Source organism: Cibotium barometz, chromosome 37 (genome assembly GCF_041138505.1).
Source record: "Cibotium barometz isolate CiBa-2024 chromosome 37, ASM4113850v1, whole genome shotgun sequence".
In the NCBI taxonomy this organism is placed as follows: domain Eukaryota; kingdom Viridiplantae; phylum Streptophyta; class Polypodiopsida; order Cyatheales; family Cibotiaceae; genus Cibotium; species Cibotium barometz.
Window position 1 is genome coordinate 47,263,307 of NC_141082.1, and position 24,089 is coordinate 47,287,395.

Sequence of the window (24,089 nt, forward strand, 5' to 3'; positions counted from 1 at the left end):
CCGCTACCGCCAGGAGCCAGCAGTGTCTTCGGTTGAGGGTCCATGATGGGGGAAAGAACTTGGGCAACTACTACTTTGACGGTAGCACTGATGACATCCATGGCATCCTCAACCTTGAGGTAGCTTCCTGCTTCAAGTAAGGGCATAACAGAGGCCTGCAATGGGAAAGAGGGAGACCCCATGGAGGGGAATTTTACATCCTGAGAAGTTTGTTGGGGGCGAGTTGTAGGGTCTTTCATGTCTTGAGCTAGCTGAAGAAAGCTCTAATAGCCTTGCCGTAGGCAAAAAAACACGATAAAGAGTAGGCCCACGCTGCAAAGCACATAAGCAAGCGACGAGGAGCAGAAGCACGAAGCAGGTGCACACACGCTGAAGGTAATTCCGTGTTCTTTCCATCGGTGCGACACAGTCATGCAACTCTGCCCGCCCACAGTCTCATCCTTCCTTGCTGTTGCACAGTCGGTCCTCTCTCTCTCTGTGCCCTGGCGATGGCAGCACGTTCCCTCTCCCTTGCTCTAAAGGACTGAGGAGTGCCGCTTCCCCCAAGCAAGGAGCAGAAGCACGAAGCAGGCACATGCTGCAAGGTAATTCCCCCCGTTGCTGTTCTTTCCATCGGTGATACACAATCGTGCAACTCTGTCTGCCTACGGTCTCATCCCTGCTCTGCACAGTCGGTCCCCTCTCTCTCTATGCCATAGCCATGGCAGCGCGTTCCCTCTCCCTTGCTCTACAGGACTGAGGAGTGCCGCTTCCATGCCTTTTGTTGAGGATGCTCGGCTCTACCCCCAGCGGGTCGTCTTCTCTGCTCAGTATTGGATGATATAAGCACCCGTGCTGAAGGTATGCCTGGTTCTCTGTTCGGTGTTCGCCCATAGCAGAGCCCTTTCCCCCGAGCTACAATTTTGGCACGTGAGCCCTTTCCCCCCCCGAGCTACAAACGACAATTTTGGCACGTGAGCCCTTGCCCCCCCCCCCTACAAACGACAATTTTCGAACGTTTTCTCGGATGTAGAGGCAATGCCTGGACTGACATCCATGTTTTGTGTGAGTGCTTGGGTAGCATACTTGGAATGAATATAGATTTTTATTTTTTTTGGGTAGAAACTTTGATTTAAATTAGAAAAAAAGAAAAGTTACAGCTATAGCATAGATAAAGGCTCTGCGAGGGGCACAACTGCTTATATAGTCCTGCATAGGAACATCTGAGGGCTTTCTAACAAAATAACAAGATTCTTGTACTATGAGGAAAGGATTCCATCAATCATTGACAGTCGATCTCTTGAGTAGATCTTCATGAAGACTTTCAAGTCTGCCATCTTCCAAGCTTGACTTCTTGGAAAGTCTTTTGAAAATCTTCCACTGCATCCTTCATCTCCCCCATAACCTGCACAGCAACTTTAGAAATGTGAGCTTTTAAAGCCCAGATATGGTTCCTCCCTCCATTAGAGAAGACATAATCATTTTTTTCTTCCCAGATTTCATGGAGGAACAGACATCTGATCATATGCCACAATGGGGGATCAAGGTGCATACATTCACCCAAAAGAACCTCTTTAGGAGAAAATGGGTTGGGGTGAATACTCTTAAAACAGGTATACAGAAGAATATAGATTTGAAAGCATACTTGGACGCAATGCTAGACTGCCATCCGCCATTGATGAGTTTGAAGTCTGTTCTTATGTTCGATGGAGAATCAAAAGAGCGGCACATTCTTTTATGTTTATTAAATTTCGGGAAAGACTCTACCAACTCCCCACCATACTTTATGTATGGTTTTTTTTTTGAACTTCACTCACACAAACGAGCACGAAAATCCTATTACGTGATGAATGACGTGTAGCTCAAATTCAAATGTGGTGATGAATTTGGAATTATCTACCTTACGATGTACTCTGAAAATCTATCAATGTCCATCGATTTCTCACATCGAGTATAATAATAGGCTTGATGTTCATGCTCGTTCAAGCTCTGTAGGCTGTCCATATAAACTTGAGAGAGGCACATGTACGAAAAAGAGGTGCTACAGAAATGGTATGGGTTGCAGTGTCCATCTTCATTCAAACGCTTCAAGATGTTTATCCGTGAACAAAAGGACACACATTCTTTTAAAGTACATTGACGATACACACATACAAGCAATCAAGAAGATGCGAGTACCCAAGTAACCCAATCAAGATTTTCTAAAAACATACCCATGCATAAACACTCACCAAGAGCAAGTTTGAGAACGGTGCCAGCTTTCTAATTTTTCATTCTACATTCTGCATTGAAATTCTGAGTTCAATGTTGTTGTAGTCACTTCCACTAATTAATTGGTTTTCTTGTTGTACTCATTGTAGACCCCTATTCCAATAAAATTTAATAGAGTATTTATAACTATAATCAAGGGACAATTTTTCAATAATTATAATCCCGGCCTATTGAAACATTTTGAATTTTTAATCAACAGCTTTTGCGCCGTCACACAGTGTCATGACACTAACTACTGCTGCAAGCGGCATTCAACAAACCTCATTACATTAAAGCGTAGGCACAGTGCACACTCAGGTCCCACATCATGCATGATCTTCACCTAAAACCACTTCTCAAACTGCTCCTCCCACACCACATACATTTTTTGACAACAGATGATCAACCTTCGCAAGTTGGTAAAACCATACTCCAAACCCCATGCATCCCATAACCAATAGCAAAAAAGAAATACACGTGCTATGCCTGCAATCAATAGAATCGTACCTCCGAACCAGAGAGGGACATTGAAAACAGTATCTCAGCAAAGATGCAACATCCTCACGCAAGACTACATATTGCTAGTAACTTAGGAGAGAACATACCATAAAATTCAGAGAGCTTCTTAACCCAGCCATGGAAGTAAAAATTCATATAAAACCAGTCAGGTTACAACGTAGACATGGCATAGAACATCTTGGCATCTTACTAACCATGACAGAGAACCTCTATACATCCTACTAGCCCTCACAGAGGACATATAGACATCATACTAGCCATGACAAAAAACCTTTAGACATCCTACTAGCCATGACGAAACGTCCCGGTAACCAACGACATCCTGAGAGGCGCCTTCATTTATTGGGTTTCTGCAAAGCTTAGCTCTCAACAGAACCCTTATTGAGAGCCCAGCCATGGAGAACGCGCAGCCAGAGTAGAGAACTTTCAGGCATCCTACTAGCCATGGGAGAGAACCTTCATGGCATCCTAATAAGAATACGCAAAGGCCACTGTCTTCAAGCTGCACAACGGAGAAGGCTGACAGAAAGTACCTATAGTCTTCTTGCATCTTCTGCAGCAAGCCATGGTTGTTACCCTTCTTAGTGCCGGGTCATCATGGTGCAGAACTCTTGAAAGTCCACAAAGCCATCACCGTCGGTGTCAACTCCTCGTATCATGCGGCCACAATCTTCCATGGTGCAAGACTCCCCAAGGCGGATCAGGACACGGTGAAGCTCCTGCGCTGAGATTTTGCCATCGTGGTCGGCGTCGAAGACCTGAAAAGCATCCCGCAGGTCCTCCCCTACAGCGGTTGAAGAGGCGGAGTTGAGTAGAATAAATTCCCCCAAATCAATGAAGCCATCACCGTCCCTGTCAACCTCTTTCACCATGAGGAGGAGCTCCTCCTCGCTAGGGTTATCCCCCAGAGACCTTAGCACAGAGCCGAGCTCGGAAGCCGAGATCTTTCCATCACCATTGACATCGAAGCGCAGAAACGCCTCCTCCAGTTCGTGGTTCGGGTCGAGGAAAGGGGATTTCAACATGAATCGGCTCTCAACTCGCCCGGTAGCCTCTGGCAGGGCTACACTCGACACAATTTTGTCAGTGACGCAGATTTTCTGTGCTTGCAGGAGAGAGCTACTCCAGCAGCCGTCGGAAGAAGAGGGCATGTGAGAGGCAGGGGAAGAGATGCTGCAGGAGGAGAAGCCCGAACCAGTTCTGCCGGAGGTGAAGCCGGAGCCGGAGCCGGAGCCGGAGCCAGAGCAAGAGCCAGAGCCAGAGCCAGAGCCAGAGCCAGATGTGGCTCGCATTGACGCAGACGAACGGGACTTTCTGCGCAGAAACGCAGGCAGGTAAAGCTTCATGGTGAAGCGGCTCCAACAACACAGAGTTTTTCAGCCCCTTTTCTTGGCAGGAAAGCCTTCTCCTTCAGAACTCTCTGATCAGAGAAACCCGCCTCCAAGCTTTCTGCTCAAAGCTTTCTCCACAGGACCTTTCCCTTTCTCGAAGCTCTCTGCACAGTGACAGCGTTGCTCCACTCGCTTAGGAAGTACCTTCTCCTCCACAGAACTCAATGGAAACGGCTTCTTACTTTCGATTGGCTACAGGGAAAGATTTCTGCGCTGTTGTAGGGCTGTCTGTCTACAAAGCCTGATAGGAATGGAAGCTGGAAGAAGCAGGCCAGCACAAAAGCCGAGGAAGAAACACGGGGGTACGGGCTAGTAGGTTGTCACTTGCCATAGACGGACGGTGGCTCTCGACAAGCAGCTTCGCGGAAGCTTCATGCGTCCTCCTCGTCAAGAAAAAATAAAAATAAAAAAGGAGAATGTATTGGGGAGAGGAAGTGCTGCTGCTCCATTCCTTTTAGTCCCACTTTTAGGTGTACCTAGTATGTATTTTGTATTTGATAGAATCTATTCCACTTTTTCTTTGTAGAAAAAAGAAGGGCCCTTTGTTGGCGCCACCAGATTTTCACCAACCACCAGTTCACAGCATTTTGATTGTAACCACCCAAACATGTCTCCCAAGTCATGTATATTTTGGCCCACCATATCGAGAGAGAACATCCTCCTATGCAGAGACACCAAAAGATACACTCTCTAGCTTTACATAGCTTTATCACATGAAGACATTATGCCCTTAGTTTAACTCAAGCATGGAGAAACCCAAAATTCTATATATATATATTGCCTGAGTGAGAGAGAGAGAGAGAGAGAGAGAGAGAGAGAGAGAGAGAGGGGGGGGGACATACATGTGCCTCCTATGCAATGCTCTTCCTACTAAATGCGAGTTTAGACCTCTTGGAACCTCCTAGAGACACCAAAGTTATGCTAGAAAACACGCTCTCTATCTTAACACAGCTTTATGATATGGAGACATTATGCCCTTCGACATGTGCATGGAGAAACCCTAAATTATATTCTATATCTATATTGCCTGGCTGCGAGAGAGAGAGAGAGAGAGAGAGAGAGAGAGAGAGTCGATCCTCCTCCGCGTGCTCTAATCTAATGGAGCCACTCTAATCTAATGGAGCCACTCTTCTCCTACTTGCTCCAAGATGATCGAGCCACTCTCTTTTCCATTCTAGGGTGATCACTAAGAAAATGTATGATATCACATTATTTTAGGTCCATTTACAATTTCACATTTTCAAAAGGTGTGCTATTTCTAAGTTGCTAGTATATTTGAACTTATAATAGGGGGTGTAAAATATTCATTTGAAAAGATTACATACAAGAAATAATATGTATATTCCTTAAAACCATGATGTGTGCAAACCTTATAGAATGAGTAGCACAACGAACGGAGAGGATGTTGACAAGCATGGCGCGGCCACAACAAGCCACGCCCTCACCCTCCCTCTAATCCCTTGTTCACCACGTTAAAACGTGGAGGGATAGGGGCCAAGTGCTACCTTAAGACCTTTTATACTAAGGTTTATAGACATTAGTTTGATATATTGGATAACCATGCCACATGTCACAGAGCCAAGACGTCAACATGCTAACACGCTCCTTCGACGAGTATGGCGATACCTAGGGACACTAACAACTTTCGACTCAGAGATCTGTCTGGGTGATGATGATGATGCAACACAGGGCACTTAATAGCAATTACACCCGACACACTAACAAACTTGTCCATCTTGGTTGTGCACATTTTTAGCACCACAAAATCCGTCACAAGGCGACAGTAAAACGATCGTGATCGAGTCCATGCACAGCAACCGCTTCCATACCATATTGAATGAGCAGCACAACAAATGGTGAGCATGTTAAAATGTGGAGGGATAGGGGCCAAGGGCAACCTTTAAGCCCTTTTATACTAAGGTTTATAGTTTGATATATGGCATAACCATGCCACATGTTACAGAGGCATGACGTCGACATTCCAACAAACCTATACTTTAGTACCTTCCAAACAAACGTGATATGGGGGTTTCGTAAAAATGAGACCTAAAAACTGTGTATGTAACCTATTCTTTATTACCCTCTCCATGCACGTGATATGAGGGTTTCATAAAAATGAGACCTCCGAGTTCTACGTCCACCTCTCCTCATAAGTAGGAGAAGTAAAAGCACCATTGAGTTTTGAGTAAAATATATGTTGCAAAAGGAACGTAAATAGAGAGAGAGTGCATATTTTAAATTTATGTCCTTCTAAGCATATCTTTTTAAACATGAAAATGTTACCAAAAAGGCAATTCAATAAGATTTTATCCTTGAAAAATGTTGAACTTCATCTTTCACAAGTAGTTTTTGCCTGAAAATGTTACGGTACTCACAACTTTCATCTTGGTTGAACCAAAACAAAGGGACTTTGGTGCCTTATTATATATATTAACTAGATGGCTGCTATATAATTTTAACACTTTGGTTATGCCCATACCTCAACTTTGAATCAAAACTATTGTCGTACCATGCCTCAAGCCTACACTCTCACCACCCTTCTCTACTCCTTTCATGCCTCAAGCCCTCCCCCAACCCTCACCTTTGCCTCTAATAACCAACACCCCTGCATCACATCAAGTAGTATGCCCTCTACCACTTATTTTTTCATTAAAGAGAGAAAGAGATAGAGAGAGAGAGATGCTCACCCCTTCTCTTCGGACAAATGAATAAGAGAGAAGGGGTCCCTTGCTAGAGTAAGAACACCCCCTTCCATCTGGAGAGAGAGAGAGAGAGAGAGAGAGAGAGAGAGAGAGAGAGAGAGAGAGAGAGAGATGGTTTGTCTTGTCTCAACGTAAGAGGGACCCCCCCCTTTCCACCTAGAGAGAGACAAGGAGAGAAAGATAGAGACAGAGATGTTTTGTCTTGTTTCCTCGATGGAAGAGGGAGTTCACCAAACACATGCTACAATGTCCACGTGTACATTGCATTAAGAGAGAAATCTCGCATCTTTGATTTTTGTGCTAAACATAATAAAATATGCTATTCGCACACTAAAGTCTGGTAGCATTAATGAAACCTTTGAAATGATAATGATTTTTTTTAATGAAGATTGGTGAAAAAAAATAGCCAGGGACCATATATGCATGACAACCTTTACGCATTTTTTTACTTTTGTTATAGAATCTCATGATAGGCATGGAGAGTGTCACATTTGTGCATCTTACACTTGAGACTTGCATTGCCCTTAAAAGTTATGTAGCTTACTATCCTACTTGTTTAGATTTTAGATTTGTTCCATAAGGATGCATCCTCACTGAGTAAGTTAGTTAGGCTCATGAACATAAAATGAGGGGAAATTTTTTTCAATTAACATTTCCATTGATACCATGTTAACTCAAGAGACCATGCTGACTCAAGAGGCCAAGTTTTGAAAGAAAATCATTAATGCATCTAATAGGGCACAATTACATTTAAGAAGCACAATTACATTTAAGAGGCAAAGTTACTTGATATATTATTAAACCAAGTTAATTTGGGTCATGGAATGCCTTCCCAAGACAAGAAGTCCTAAATGAAAGTTGTAAATATTGTGCCAATTAGATTAAATGTTGAATGAAAGTTCTAAATAGTGCCAATTAGATCAAGTTTCCTAAATGAAAGTTGTTAATATTTCCAATTAGATCAAATTTTGAATGAAAGTTTATTCACCACACTCTTGCGCACAAGATCGAGAGCGGTAGTGTGGTCTAGTGGGGCCTTTTTTGGGCCCAATCAGGGGGGTGGGGGTGGGTTCACTATAAAGAAAACCATATAGCACATGTATGCTAGTTTTCTTTATTTTTTAACATAATTGTTCAAACACCCCCCCTTGGCACATGCATGCTAATGTTTTCCATTTTTTACCACAATTGTTCACTCCCCATCCCTCTTTTGTAAATATACAAAAGAGGGCGGCTGGCCTGTTGTGGCCGCACCATGCTTGTCAACATCCTCTCCGTTCGTTGTGCTACCTTAAGCCCTTTTATATTAAGGTTTGTAGACGTTAGTTTGATATATGGGATAACCATGCCACGTGTCACAGAGCCAAGATGTCAACATGCTAACACGCTCCTTCAATAGGTACGGCGATACCTAGGGACACTAACAACTCTCAACTCAGAGGTCTGTCTGGGTGATGATGATCATGCAACACAGGGCACTTAATAGCAATTACACCCGACACACCAACAAACTTGTCCATCTTGATTGTGTACATTTTTAGCACCATAAAATCCATCACAAGGAGACAGTGAAACGATCGTGATCAAGTCCATGCACAACAACCGCTCCGATACCATATTGAATGAGTAGCACAACGAACGGTGAGCATGTTAATGAGCACAGCGGCCACAACAGGCCACGCCCCCACCCTCCCTTTAATCCCTTGTTCACCATGTTAAAATGTGGAGGGATAGGGGCCAAGGGCTACCTTAAGCCCTTTTATACTAAGGTTTATAGTTTGATATATGGAATAATCATGCCACATGTTACAGAGACATGATGTCAACATTCCAACAAACCTATTCTTTAGTGCCCTCCAAACACACATGATATGGGGGTTTCGTAAAAATGAAACCTAAAAACTGTGTATGTAACCTATTCTTTATTACCCTCTGCATGCACGTGATATTAGGGTTTCTCAAAAATGAGACCTCCGAGTTCTATGTCCACCTCCTCATAAGTAGGAGAAGTAAAAGCACCATTGAGTTTTGAGTAACTACAAAATATATGCTGCAGAAGGAACGTTAACAGAGAGAGAGTGCATATTTTAAATTTATGCCCTTAGCATATCTTTTTAAACATGAAAATGTTACCAAAAAGGTAATTCAATAAGATTTTATTCTTAAAAAACCTTGAACTTCATCTTTCACAATTAGTTTTTGCCTCAAAATGTTACGGTACTCACATCTTTCATCTTGATTGAACAAAAAAAAAGGGACTTTGCTACCCTATTATGTATATTAACTAGATGGCTGCTATATAATTTTAACACTATGGTTATGCCCATACGTCTTTGAATCAAAACTATTGTTGTACCATGCCTCGAGCCTACACTCTCACCACCCTTCTCTACTCCTTTCATGCCTCAAGCCCTCCCCCAACCCTCACCTTTGCCTCTAATAACCAACACCCCTACATCACATCAAGTAGTATGCTCTCTACCACTTATTTTTTCATTAAAGAGAGAGAGAGAGAGAGAGAGAGAGAGAGAGAGAGAGAGAGATGCTCGCCCCTTCTCTTCATACAAATAAATAAGAGAGAAGGGGTCCCTTGCTAGAGTAAGAACACCCCCTTCCATCTGGAGAGAGAGAGAGAGAGAGAGAGAGAGAGAGAGAGATTGTTTGTCTTGTTTCCTCAATGTAAGAGGGACCCCCCCCTTTCCACCTAGAGAGAGACAAGGAGAGAAAGATAGAGAGAGAGATATTTTGTCTTGTTTCCTCGATGGAAGAGGGAGTTCACCAAACACATGCTACAATGTCCACGTGTACATTGCATTAAGAGAGAAATCTCGCATCTTTGATTTTTGTGCTTAACATAATAAAATATGCTATTCGCACACTAAAGGTTGGTAGCATTACAGAAACCTTTGAAATGATAATGAGTTTTTTTAAAATGAAGATTGGTGAAAAAAATAGCTAGGGACCATATATGCATCATGACAACCTTTACGCATTTGTTTACTTTTGTTATAGAATCTCATGATAGGCATGGAGAGTGTCCCATTTGTGCATCTTACACTTGAGACTTGCATTTCCCTTAAAAGTTATGTAGCTTACTATCCTACTTGTTTAGATTTGAAATTTGTTCCATAAGGATGCATCCTCACTAAGTAAGTTAGTTGGGCTCATGAACATAAAACGAGTGGGGAAAACTTTTTCAATTAACATTTCCATTGATACCATGTTAACTCAAGAGACCATGCTGACTCAAGAGGCCAAGTTTTGAAAGAAAATCATTAATGTGTCTAATAGGGCACAATTACATTTAAGAGGAAAAGTTACTTGATATATTATTAAACCAAGTTAATTTGGATCATGGAATACCTTTCCAAGACAAGAAGTCCTAAATGAAAGTTGTAAATATAGTGCCAATTAGATTAAATGTTGAATGAAAGTTGTAAATAGTGCCAATTAGATCAAGTTTCCTAAATGAAAGTTGTAAATATTTCCGATTAGATCAAATTTTTAATGAAAATTTTTAAATTTTTAATGAAAATTTATTCACCGAACACTCTTGCGCACAAGATCAAGAGCGGTAGTGTGGTCTAGTGGGGCCTTTTTTGGGCCCAATCAGGGGGGTGGGTGGGTTCACTATAAAGAAAACCATATAGCACATGTATGCTAGTTTTCTTTATTTTTTAACATAATTGTTCAAACACCACCCCCCTTGGCACGTGCATGCTAATTTTTTCCATTTTTTACCACAATTGTTCACTCCCCATTCCTCTTTTGTAAATATACAAAAGAGGGCGGCCTGTTGTGGCCGTGCCATGCTTGTCAACATCCTCTCCGTTCGTTGTGCTACCTTAAGCCCTTTTATATTAAGGTTTATAGACATTAGTTTGATATATGGGATAACCATGCCACGTATCACACAGCCAAGATGTCAACATGCTAACATGCTCCTTCAACGGGTACAGTGATACCTAGGGACACGAACAACTCTCGACTCAGAGGTCTGTCTAGGTGATGATGATCATGCAACACAGGGCACTTAATAGCAATTACACCCGACACACCAACAAACTTGTCCATCTTGGTTGTGTACATTTTTAGCACCACAAAATCCATCACAAGGAGACAGTGAAACGATCGTGATCGAGTCCATGCAGAACAACCGCTCTGATACCATATTGAATGAGTAGCACAACGAACGGTGAGCATGTTAACGAGCACGGCGGACACAACAAGCCACGCCCCCACCCTCCCTTTAATCCCTTGTTCACCATTTTAAAATGTGGAGGGATAGGGGCCAAGGGCTACCTTAAGCCCTTTAAAACTAAGGTTTATAGTTTGATATATGGGATAACCATGCCACATGTTATAGAGACATGATGTCAACATTCCAACAAACCTATTCTTTAGTACCCTCCAAACACACGTGATATGGGGGTTTCGTAAAAATGAGACCTAAAAACTGTGTATGTAACCTATTCTTTATTACCCTCTGCATGCACGAGAAATGAGGGTTTCGTGAAAATGAGACCTCCGAGTTCTACGTCCACCTCTCCTCATAAGTAGGAGAGGTAAAAACACCATTGAGTTTTGAGTAACTACAAAATACATGCTGCAAAAGGAACGTTAACAGAGAGAGAGTGCGTATTTTAAATTTATTCCCTTCTAAGCATATCTTTTTAAACATGAAAATGTTACCAAAAAGGTAATTCAATAAGATTTTATTCTTGAAAAATCTTGAACTTCATCTTTCACAAGTAGTTTTTGCCTGAAAATGTTATGGTACTCACAACTTTCATCTTGGTTGAACAAAAAAAAAAGGGACTTTGGTGCCCTATTATGTATATTAACTAGATGGCTCGCCGTTCATTGTGCTACCTTAAGCCCTTTTATATTAAGGTTTATAGACATTAGTTTGATATATGGGATAACCATGCCATGTGCCACAGAGCCAAGACGTCAACATGCTAACACGCTCCTTCAACGGGTACGGCGGGACACTAACAACTCTCGACTCAGAGGTCAGTTTGGGTGATGATGATGATGCAACACAAGGCACTTAATAGCAATTACACCCGACACACCAACAAACTTGTCCATCTTAGTTGTGTACATTTTTAGCAGCACAAAATCCATCACAAGGAGATAGTTTCACAAGGAGACAATGAAACTATCGTGATCGAGTCCATGCACAACAACCACTCCGATACCATATTGAATGAGTAGCACAACGAACGGTGAGCATGTTAACGAGCACGGCGGCCACAACATGCCACGCCCCCACCCTCCCTTTAATCCCTTGTTCACCATGTTAAAATGTGGAAGGATAGGGGCCAAGGGCTACCCTAAGCCCTTTTATACTAAGGTTTATAGTTTGATATATGGGATAACCATGCCACAGGTTACAGAGACATGATGTCAACATTCCAACAAACCTATTTTTTAGTACCCTCCAAACACACGTGATATGGGGGTTTCGTAAAAATGAGACCTAAAAACTGTGTATGTAACCTATTCTTTATTACCCTCTGCATGCACATGATATGAGGGTTTTGTAAAAATGAGACCTCCGAGTTCTACGTCCACCTCTCCTCATGAGTAGGAGCAGTGAAAGCACCATTGAGTTTTGAGTAACTACAAAATACATGCTGCAAAAGGAACGTTAACAGAGAGAGACTGCATATTTTAAATTTATGCCCTTCTAAGCATATCTTTTTAAACATGAAAATGTTACCAAAAAGGTAATTCAATAAGATTTTATCCTTGAAAAATCTTGAACTTCATCTTTCACAAGTAGTTTTTGCCTAAAAATGTTATGGTACTCACAACTTTCATCTTGATTAAACAAAAAAAAAGGGACTTTGTGCCCTATTATGAATATTAACTAGATGGCTGCTATATAATTTTAACACTATGGTTACGCCCATATCTCTTGGAATCAAAACTATTGTTGTACCATGCCTCAAGCCTACACTCTCACCACCCTTCTCTACTTCTTTCATGCCTCAAGCCCTCCCCCAACCCTAACCTTTGCCTCTAATAAGCAACACCCCTACATCACATCAAGTACTATGCTCTCTACCACTTATTTTTCATTAAAGAGAGAGAGAGATGCTCGCCCCTTCTCTTATTCATACAAATGAATAAGAGAGAAGGGATCCCTTGCTAGAGTAAGAACACCCCATTTCATCTGGAGAGAGAGAGAGAGAGAGAGAGAGAGAGAGAGAGAGAGAGATGGTTTGTCTTGTTTCCTTGACGTAAGAGGGACCCCCCCCCCCTTTCCACCTAGAGAGAGACAAGGAGAGAAAGATAGAGAGAGAGATGTTTTGTCTTGTGTCCTCGATGGAAGAGGGAGTTCACCAAACACATGCTACAATGTCCACATGTGCATTGCATTAAGAGAGAAATCTCGCATCTTTGATTTTTGTGCTAAACATAATAAAATATGCTATTCGCACACTAAAGTCTGGTAGCATTAATGAAACCTTTGAAATGATAATGATTTTTTTTAATGAAGATTGGTGAAAAAAATAGCCAGGGACCATATATGCATGACAACCTTTACGCATTTTTTTACTTTTGTTATAGAATCTCATGATAGGCATGGAGAGTGTCACATTTGTGCATCTTACACTTGAGACTTGCATTGCCCTTAAAAGTTATGTAGCTTACTATCCTACTTGTTTAGATTTGAGATTTGTTCCATAAGGATGCATCCTCTCACTGAGTAAGTTAGTTGGGCTCATGAACATAAAATGAGTGGGGAAAACTTTTTCAATTAACATTTCCATTGATACCATGTTAACTCAAGAGACCATGCTGACTCAAGAGGCCAAGTTTTGAAAGAAAATCATTAATGCATCTAATAGGGCACAATTACATTTAAGAGGCAAAGTTACTTGATATATTATTAAACCAAGTTAATTTGGGTCATGGAATACCTTCCCAAGACAAGAAGTCCTAAATGAAAGTTGTAAATATAGTGCCAATTAGATTAAATGTTGAATGAAAGATGTAAATAGTGCCAATTAGATCAAGTTTTCTAAATGAAAGTTGTAAATATTTCCAATTAGATCAAATTTTGAATGAAAATTTATTCACCAAACACTCTTGCGCACAAGATCAAGAGCGGTAGTGTGGTCTAGTGGGGCCTTTTTTGGGCCCAATCAGGGGGGTGGGGTGGGTTCACTATAAAGAAAACCATATAGCACATGTTGTAAATATAGTGCCAATTAGATTAAATGTTGAATGAAAGTTGTAAATAGTGCCAATTAGATCAAGTTTCCTAAATGAAAGTTGTAAATATTTCCAATTAGATCAAATTTTGAATGAAAATTTATTCACCAAACACTCTTGTGCACAAGATCAAGAGCGGTAGTGTGGTCTAGTGGGGCCTTTTTTGGGCCCAATCAGGGGGGTGGGGGTGGGTTCACTATAACGAAAACCATATAGCACATGTATGCTATTTTTCTTTATTTTTTAATATAATTGTTCAAACACCTCCCCCTTGGCACGTGCATGCTAATTTTTTCCATTTTTTACCACAATTGTTCACTCCACATCCCTCTGGCCTGTTGTGGCCACGCCATGCTTGTCAACGTCCTCTCCGTTCGTTGTGCTACCTTAAGCCCTTTTATATTAAGGTTTATAGACATTAGTTTGATATATGGGATAACCATGCCATGTGTCACAAAGCCAAGACGTCAACATGCTAACACGCTCCTTCAATGGGTACGGCGATACCTAGGGACAATAACAACTCTCGACTCAGAGGTCAGTTTGGGTGATGATGATGATGCAACACATGGCACTTAATAGCAATTACACCCGACACAGGGCACTTAGTAGCAATGACACTCCGATACCATATTGAATGAGCAGCACAATGAACGGTGAGCATGTTAACGAGCATGAACGGTGAGCATGTTAACAAGCACAGCGGCCACAACAGGCCATGCCCCCACCCTCCCTTTAATCCCTTGTTCACCATGTTAAAATGTGGAGGGATAAGGGCCAAGGGCTACCATAAGCCCTTTTATACTAAGGTTTATAGTTTGATATATGGGATAACCATGCCACATGTTACAAAGACATGACGTCAACATTCCAACAAACCTATACTTTAGTACCCTCCAAACACACGTGATATGGGGGTTTCGTAAAAATGAGACCTAAAAGCTGTGTATGTAGCCTATTCTTTACTACCCTCTGCATGCACGTGATATGAGGGTTTCGTAAAAATGAGACCTCTGAGTTCTACGTCCACCTCTCCTCATAAAGTAGGAGAAGTAAAAGCACCATTGAGTTTTGAGTAACTACAAAATATATGCTGCAAAAGGAACGTTAACAGATAGACAGAGTGCATTTTTAAAATTTATATCCTTCTAAGCATATCTTTTTAAACATGAAAATGTTACCAAAAAGGTAATTCAATAAGATTTTATTCTTGAAAAATCTTGAACTTCATCTTTCACAAGTAGTTTTTGCCTGAAAATGTTACGGTACTCACAAATTTCATCTTGTTTGAACAAAAAAAAAGGGACTTTGGTGCCCTATTATGTATATTAGCTAGATGGCTGCTATATAATTTTAACACTATGGTTATGCCCATACCTCTTCGAATCAAAACTATTGTTGTACCATGCCTCAAGCCTACACTCTCACCACCCTTCTCTACTCCTTTCATGCCTCAAGCCCTCCCCCAACCCTCACCTTTCCCTCTAATAACCAACACCGCTGCATCACATCAAGTAGTATGCTATCTAACCACTTATTTTTTCATTAGAGAGAGAGAGAGAGAGAGATGCTCGCCCCTTCTCTTCATACAAATGAATAAGAGAGAAGGGGTCCCTTGCTAGAGTAAGAACACCCCCTTCCATCTGGAGAGAGAGAGAGAGAGAGCGAGAGAGAGAGAGAGAGAGAGAGATGGTTTGTCTTGTTTCCTCGATGTAAGGGGGACCCCCCCCCTTTCCACCTAGAGAGAGACAAGGAGAGAAAGATAGAGAGAGAGATATTTTGTCTTGTTTCCTCGATGGAAGAGGGAGTTCACCAAACACATGCTACAATATCCACGTGTACATTGCATTAAGAGAGAAATCTCGCATCTTTGATTTTTGTGCTAAACATAATAAAATATGCTATTTGCACACTAAAGGCTGGTAGCATTATAGAAACCTTTGAAATGATAATGATTTTTTTTAAAATGAAGATTGGTGAAAAAAAAATAGCCAGGGACCATATATGCATGACAACCTTTACGCATTTGTTTACTTTTGTTATAGAATCTCATGATAGGCATGAAGAGTGTGACATTTGTGCATCTTACACTTGAGACTTGCATTGCCCTTAAAAGTTATGTAGCTTACTATCCTACTTGTTTAGATTTGAGATTTGTTCCATAAGGATGCATCCTCTCACTAAGTAAGTTAGTTGGGCTCATGAACATAAAATGAGTGGGGAAAACTTTTTCAATTAACATTTCCATTGATACCATGTTAACTCAAGAGACCATGCTAACTCAAGAGGCCAAGTTTTGAAAGAAAATCATTAATGTGTCTAATAGGGCACAATTACATTTAAGAGGCAAAGTTACTTGATATATTATTAAACCAAGTTAATTTGGGTCATGGAATACCTTTCCAAGACAAGAAGTCCTAAATGAAAGTTGTAAATATAGTGCCAATTAGATTAAATGTTGAATGAAAGTTGTAAATAGTGCCAATTAGATCAAGTTTCCTAAATGAAAGTTGTAAATATTGCCAATTAGATCAAATTTTGAATGAAAATTTATTCCCCGAACACTCTTGCGCACAAGATCGAGAGCGGTAGTGTGGTCTTGTGGGGTCTTTTTCGGGCCAATCAGGGGGGTGGGGGTGGGTTCACTATAAAGAAAACCATATAGCACATGTATGCTAGTTTTCTTTATTTTTTAACATAATTGTTCAAACACCACCACCCCTTGGCACGTGCAAAATTTGTTCCAATTTTTTACTACAATTGTTCACTCCCCACCCCTCTTTTGTAAATATACATGTTTATAATTTGAAGTAAATACTCCCCTTTAAACATATTTAGATTCTTAGAGTTTACATGAATAAATTGTAAGAATTGGATCAACACAATACAAAGCATTGAATTGCATAAGGAAGTGGAGAGTAAACAATATTACTGCTTACAAAAACTTGATTACAAATTGATGGTTTCTGCCCACCCGTGTGCTCCAGGTAAGGAGCTTAAATGGCAATCTAGACAAACTCTGGGACCAAAGGATGTTTTGTTTATAAGAGTGCTTGAACACTATGAACTCGATGATGAACTCAGGCTGCCAAACCGGTCTATATAAGGTCGGCCACCTTGGCAAACCCACGACTTGTTCCAAAATGACCAACCAACCACATACCACATTAGACTACAACAAAATCTCATATGGGCCAGACGTAGGTCCCACGACCATCTAAGACCATCTGTACCCTCAAACAGGCCCCACAATCCGAGAACAATGTGTCTTCAATTTACTATCCCAGCACTCACTAATGTGGTCACGTAGCCCACATAAGCATGCATCCTACTTGGAAGAATGCCAGGTTTACATAAGCCATCTCCCAACCATCTATTGTCTAAATTGGGAATTGCCAGGTACCCAAGTGCTCAACTACTCCTCATAAAGGGGGCCTTACAAAATAGAGCACATCCGTCACAACAAACAACATGAGGGTGGAGCATTAAGCAAAAACTTTTCCAACATAAATTACATAGAATAACAGTTTATTTAATCCCTCTCGCATGTATGCAATGGCATTAATTCCCCTAATTAAAAAAACCATCCCTGTACTTAGGTGCTACACTTAGGTGATATGTTATGTGTGTAGAGAGCATGGTAGAGATTAAGGAAAAACATTGAGGCCTCTATTCAAGAGCAAGGGACTACTCTAAAGGGCTCTCCAACATGAATGCCCTCTCCTTTAGAGAATATGTCTCTATTCAAGCAAGGGCTTGCTCTAAAGGGCTCACCAACATGAATTCCCTCTCAAACATGCCCTAGCCCAAACATTCATACAAGTCCACACATGAGCTTTAAGCATAGTTCTCCCAAGTACACATGTCATACAACATGAGCATTTTAAACCATTTTGATGATTTGCCGATACATTGATTCTTTCATAAAACATGTGAATACAGAATAGCCCATGAACTACACTACGTAAAAGAATTCAGATTCTTAATACTTACCCGAGTAGCGATCTAATGCATTAATATGATGATTGCATACATGGTGTGAACAAGGTTTCCAAACTTTAGGTGCTACAGATAATGTAACAGTTTAATGAAAAATGTGATGGAATTAAACTCCCTATATCTTGCTTTTCTTTATCCATAACAAGATCTAATTACCAATATTTTTCACCAACGGGCTCTAGCACAAGTCGTAACACACTAACCTATTAATGCATTGGGTACATAGTTTTAACCCATGCATCTAAATGTAGGGTGATCCCTTTTTTTTAATGTTTTATACAAGAATATTAGGTACATCATTTTAACCCATGCATACAAATATTGTAGGTGAGCCCATTGGAAGTGTTTATTCAAGAACCATTATTTTTCATCTAAATATAGTAGGTGAGCCTGTTTTGGAAGTGTTTGTTCAAGAACCATTATTTATCACCCTAATAGGCTCTAGCATAAGTGGTAACACGCTAACCTATTAACAAACAGGTACATAGTTTTAACCCCCTAACATGTTAACATATAGGTACATAGTTTTATCACCCTAACATATAGGTACATAGTTTTAACACCCTAACATGTTAACATATCGGTACATAGCTTTAACCCATGCATCTAAATATAGTGGATGATCTATTTAAAAACAAAACCAATGTTTTATACAAGTCTTTTAAGAATCCTCATTGAAATTAAGGATTCTTAAGTAGCATGCACACACACCATAACAGAGAGGTAAATGACATATGAACTTGAGTTTAGTAAGTAGCATGTGCACACCATAACAAAGAGGCAAAAGACATCTACGCTTATGTAGCTTGTTGTGAAGATGTAGTATTATGCAAGTCAATCAGTTTTAACCAATGTTGTATACAAGTCTTTTAAGAATCCTCATTGAAATTGAGTTTAATAAAAGTAGCATACACACACCATAATAGAGAGGTAAAAGACATATGAACTTGAGTTTAGTAAGTAGCATGTGCACACCATAACAGAGGCAATAGAGAGGTAAAAGACATATGAACTTGAGTTTAGTAAGTAGCATGTGCACACCATAACAAAGAGGCAAAAGACATTTACGCTTGTGTAGCTTGTTTGTGAAGGTGTAGTATTATGCAATTCTTCCAATTCCACTTCATGTCTTATTCAATTTGTGTGGTTCATCTTTGAGATTCGGGAGGAATAGAGGTTGTTAAAGTGTACAATTTGAAAGACCTAAAGGGGAGGCAAAACGATTCATTTATTTCGTTTATAGGGGCGTGTTAAATGTGTCATAAATGTATAGCTCTTAGCTAAAATAAAAGTACATCTCCACTAAAGTAAATGTAAAGTTCTTAACTAAAGTAATTAAATGTTATTCATTAAATTATGATATATTGATAAGCCACATGTAGATAAAGACTTGTTACATATTGAGAATTGCTTAGCCATATTTTTTATTGTATTTATGTTTCAAGCTCACCCCTTGGTGAAAGGAGGGTGAGCCTTTAGAAGAACCCAAAAAGGGTGAAGCATTTATAGTATGGGTGACTGTGCGAAGTTTTCTATAAGAGTTCCCTTTAAGAGAGAGGGAGAATTGGGCTACTCATTCTTCAGTGGAGGTTGCATGTTGAGCTTTGGAGTCACAATTCTCATGGGGCTACTGATGCTAGAGTCAAATACTAAGCTAGATACTTATGTATATTAACACATTTTGGAGCCCAATTTTGTAATTCCCACTATGATTATTAAGTTAGATACTTATGTATATTAATGCATTTTGGAGCCCAATTTTGTAATTCCCTCTGTGATTATAAATCCAAGCTATGGGACTTTTCCTTGATGCTCTTCCTCTTCTTGAGTTGCAAGGTACGTCTTTTGAGATTTTTTCTTAAAGAAACAATCCTCTTCAATGTGATTATCTTTGCCACAAAATCCACAAAATTTCTTTACTTTTGAGTCAATGAAGCTCTTCTTGTTGATGAAGTTTTTGTTTGTGGAAAACATGTTCTTGGTTTAGTATGCTCCTTCATAGACCAGTGAATGAAGGCATTGGTCTTCTCTTGCTTCTTCTTGTACTCCTCAAGGAGTGCAGCTTCAATGTCCTCTAGAGAAGGTTCTAGAAGATTTGTTATAGTAGAGACTAAATGTCCATACTCTTCATCGAGCATACTTTTTAATAAGACAACAGCTACTACATCTTCATCATCTATTGGTGCTCCAGCTTTGCTAGTTGGGACATTAGACTCTTCATATGATTTAGATGAGTTGGAAATGAGTCAGATGCTTTCATTTCAAGTTTAAAAATTTGAATTTTAAGGCTAATTTTTGAATGTTTCCCTTTTGCCCCAAATAATTTTTCCATGGTCTCCCATGCCTCGAGAGTCGAAAGAGGACTTTGCATCTAAGATGTGATGAATGTAATTATCACTAAGTCCTAAAGAAATGATAGCAAAAGGCTTCTCATCCTTAGCTTCCCATGTAATCTCTACCTCCCTTGTCCTTGGTTTTTCTTCTTTCCCATTTACAATGTCTCATAGTTCTTTTTTCATGAGGATGAATTTTACCCTTAATTGCCATGTGTGAAAGCCTACCCATTAAAACCTTCAATGTGCACTGAATTAGCCATTATGATGAATAAAGTGGTCTTACTTAGGAGACTTCCCCAATCAGTGTCTAATGCTTGATACAAATATAAATGCAATGACCTTAATTTCCTTCACCATACAAGTGCATGTGAGAGAAATTAATGGCTTTAGAATAATAGTAGTAGTGAGGCTTGGAATGTGATTTGTGGATCTTCTTCTTGGGCCTAATCTTTTCCTTTTTTGGTTAATTATCACAATCATTAATAATGGTCATTATGATTAGGTGATGGAAAGCGATTAATTCCTAAAGTGAGCAATTGATGCACCAAAGAAAGGGAAAATACAATGTGAGATTAGGTGATGGAAAGCGATTAATTCCTAAAGTGAGCAATTGATGCACCAAACAAAGGGCAAATACAATGTGAGATGATAGGAGCTTGAAGCAACTTCCAAATGGTAGGATGGAACCACTAATTATACCAAAACACTGAGCTTAGGGTTGATTAGGCCTTGACTAGTGATATTAACTCAGTGTTCATAGTTCAGAGAAGAGACCCTACTTGGAGAATCCAAATGAACACCTTTCACTTAGTCAATATCAAAATGCTTCAAGATTAGTGTTAACTATGTGTTGACTTGTGATTGAAATCATAAAGCATGTCATGAAACTTAATGAGCATGAATTACAACACCATATTACCAAAGGGACTCTCTGAGAGGCACATAGTCATACCATATTACCAAAGGGACTCTCTGAGAGGCACATAGTCATGTATAAATTCACAAAACGGATGCTATAGCCAAATTCACAAGGTCAAAAAACTCATGAGGCTAGTTGGAATGGTGCCAATTCATCATGTGCTCTCTGGGATCTTGATTTCCCCCCAAAAAAATTAGGTGTCCTGCTTGCAGCTCTCCTGTCGGTGATTCTTGATGACTTTTTTCAATTCCTCCAAGCCACATGTGCACCTTTGAGTCAGGAAGAAGCTCCACTTGATAGCTTTGCCAATGATGCCTTGTGGAGTGAGAAATCACTCCTACACTGTAGATAGATTTGATAGAATGGAAAAAGAGAGTTAAATTTTGATTAGTACTTAATCATAATTAATATAAGGTATCAATCAAATAATGAGATGAAGCTAAGAAAGCTGACGAGGATCTGATACCAATTGGTGATTAGTCATGAGGCTCATAGACCACAAGAAAGCTCATGGTTGAACTTAATGAAGGGAGATTATGAGTAAATCAAGAGCACTATGTTAAATACGCATAAGTAGCATTATGATTAGCATAATCACAACATTAAGGGAGGATTAATCATGCATGTATCATTCATGAAGATGTGCCTCTTAATTAGGCTAAGTACAAGGCATGGAATGATTCATGGATGATGTTAAGGCCCTCCCCAATCATCTCCTACATTTCCTCTAGATGCTCTCCTAGAATCAGGCACCTTCTTCTAGATAGAAATGAGGCCCTTTTACAAGAGTAAATCCAAGGTGTTTTGTGTCCCAAATAACCTTAGAATATAGGCATAGACAGTTGGATCACAACTCCGAGTAGGCACATGTGTACACACATAAAAGGAAAGTCACAAAAGCACTGGGAAAAGACTTGAAAAACAGTAGTTTGAAACTAAAGGATGTACATACATAAAAGAAAAGTCACAAAAGCATTGGGAAAAGACTTGAAAAATAGTGGTTTTTGAAACTAAAGGATGAACATAGAAGTGAATTTTTATAGGTAAATCTAGACTCCTCTCACACCTTGACTGAGAGATCAAAGGAAGTTGACACTTCAATGACTTGAAATTGACAAAGCTAACCCATTGACTCCTCGACTTGACATGATTAACTCTAGACCCTATGCACTGAACACTAGATTTTACTTGTTAGAAAATCTAGTACATAATGTCCACCCTTTAGCAGAACAGGGATGCCTGGATGCAAGTGTGCCATCCTAGCGAATTGGTATCGTGGCGGTTGACCCCGTATTAAATAGTGTTATTGGTATGTTGTTGAGGTGTAACAAGTAGTGACATGCTTGATGACTGTATTGTGGTCAAAGGGAAACAAGTGGACTACGCTAGATAACTGCACATGGTCGAAGTGTAACAAGTGGTTTATGTAATTGATGTGCCCTGCTAATTGAAGTGTAACAAGTGGGCAATACACGCCATGCTAGATGATGTGTATAATGATACTCTCATCATAGTGTAACAAGTGGTGAGTGTATGTTATGTTTGTTTCTATCAACATTTCAGATTGGGATTAATTGTAGAAAAGTCAATTAATTGGAACAACTAATGTGTTTACGTTTGTGAGATAGGTGATGAGCAGTGCGTGTGTCGCACACACGGAGGATCTTATCTATATCATCTTGGATTATTATTATTTTGTTGGCCACATGCAAATGATTGTACAAATTATTTATGCACGCTTATGCATGGTGTTGCTATATTATTAACATATATGTTAGAAGAGTTTTGGTTATTTACACTTAGTGTGTGAACAAGCTCTAGTGTTTGAGCTATTTTTGTAAAAGTGAAAAATCAAGTCGTATTTTCTATGCACAACTATTATTAGCTCCTTGGGCTGTATATTGAATACAATTCTCAAAATACTCATGTCGTGGAAGTGGGAGCTACACTCATGAGAGGGGGAAGATTGTACCCAATAGTGTATTGATGGTGATGTCTACTCTATCTCATGTTTTGTTTTATGCTCAATCTTATTCATTTGATTCAAGTATATGGTTTAATCCTCTAGGTATACGTGAGTTTGATTAATTCTTCAAGAAGTACATGAGGTCCAGTGAGAGTGGTATGTGGTATCAGAGCTATGAGTACTTAGAGTTATGGGTGCTATGAGTTGAAGAATAGGGAGAAGCTCACAAAAATTGAGAGCATAAAGAAAACAAAAACTCCAGAACTCTTTCGCTCTTTCGCTCTCTTGGACAAAGGTTGAATGGCTCTGGGACAAAGGTTGGTTCATGGGAATTTTGTGGACCCCTTCGATGGAGGTTGGAATCAAAGGCATGGAGAGATTGTCACCCTTTTAGCCAAAACCATTGTGAATAAGTTAAAACCACCCTTCTGTTCATAAAATCACCTTTCTCCTTGGTTCATCACTCTCAAATCGGGATCCATGGATGTAATCCCCATGCCTTGAAGCTCCTAGTTCCACTCTTTGAAAGCAAGCATATGTGCAAAATTTCTCAACCCTGCAAAATTGACAGGGGCCAAATTTTCTTCGCTTTTTTCCTCCCCCTCTTTTTCTTTTTTTCTTTTTTTTTTTTGCTTCTGTGCTACCCGAATTCAGCTGCGTTGATTTTTTTTTGGGCCTTGGAGAAAGACAAGCCTCGTTAATAGTCTAGCTTTTAAATATTAAACTATCAAAGGTTTTAAAGCCGTTTAGCTAACAAAATACAATTTTTAAATTTAAAAAAGAGAAGATTTCTCCCTG

General features: G+C 39.9%; 1 pseudogene across 1 annotated transcript; it reads right to left on the reverse strand.

The window, feature by feature from the left end:
- Window positions 1–2,851: 2,851 nt before the first annotated feature.
- On the reverse strand, window positions 2,852–4,545 carry LOC147617336 (uncharacterized; annotated as a pseudogene). Its single transcript, XR_015262408.1, has one exon. The product of XR_015262408.1 is annotated as an uncharacterized LOC147617336 (transcript).
- Window positions 4,546–24,089: the final 19,544 nt, after the last annotated feature.